We start from the raw sequence: 664 nt of genomic DNA, 5'->3' as shown, positions 1-664 counted from the left end.
GTCAGAACTAAAGGCTACCATCACGCCTATTTCACCAGTGAGAAAATCAAGGCTCAAAGAAATAACGCCCACTTTTTCAAGACCCCCTCCTCCTGGAAGAACTCTTTGTCCTATGCCCTAACCCCAGGATGTTTGTCATGTGCCTTGGTATTAATGATAATCTATACAAGGCCAATCCCCCAAATATGAAGATAATTCACATCCCCGTTGTCCTACTTCTCCATCTCTGACACCAGCCACCCACGTGGCGTTTTCTCTTTCTGACCCTAACCATCCAGAGTTAGGTCCTTACAAAATGACTGCCTGCACAGCCCTCTTCTGTCCACCAGCCACCCAAAGCTAAGTCCTTCACAAATTAGGATTCCGTCCTAATCTACTGCCAAATAGTCCCTGCTGGCCCTCACAGCCCCCAATGGGTTTGATAATTCTCTAAAATACTCACAGAACGTGGAAAGGGGTATACTCACAGAAACCTTTTAAATATAACCACGTATCATCTGTGGTCTTAAAAGCTTGCAAGCGGCCATCTAAGATGCATCAATTGGTTCCAACCACCTGGACTAAAGGAGAATGAAGAACACCAAAGACACAAGAAAAGTATTAGCCCAAGAGACAGAAAGGGCCACATAAACCAGAGACTTCATCAGCCTGAGACCAGAAGAAC

Source organism: Trichechus manatus, unplaced genomic scaffold (assembly GCF_000243295.1).
Source record: "Trichechus manatus latirostris isolate Lorelei unplaced genomic scaffold, TriManLat1.0 scaffold00189, whole genome shotgun sequence".
NCBI classification, from domain to species: Eukaryota; Metazoa; Chordata; class Mammalia; order Sirenia; family Trichechidae; genus Trichechus; species Trichechus manatus.
The sequence above is the reverse complement of the archived record's forward strand: the minus strand, read 5'-3'. Positions refer to the sequence as shown.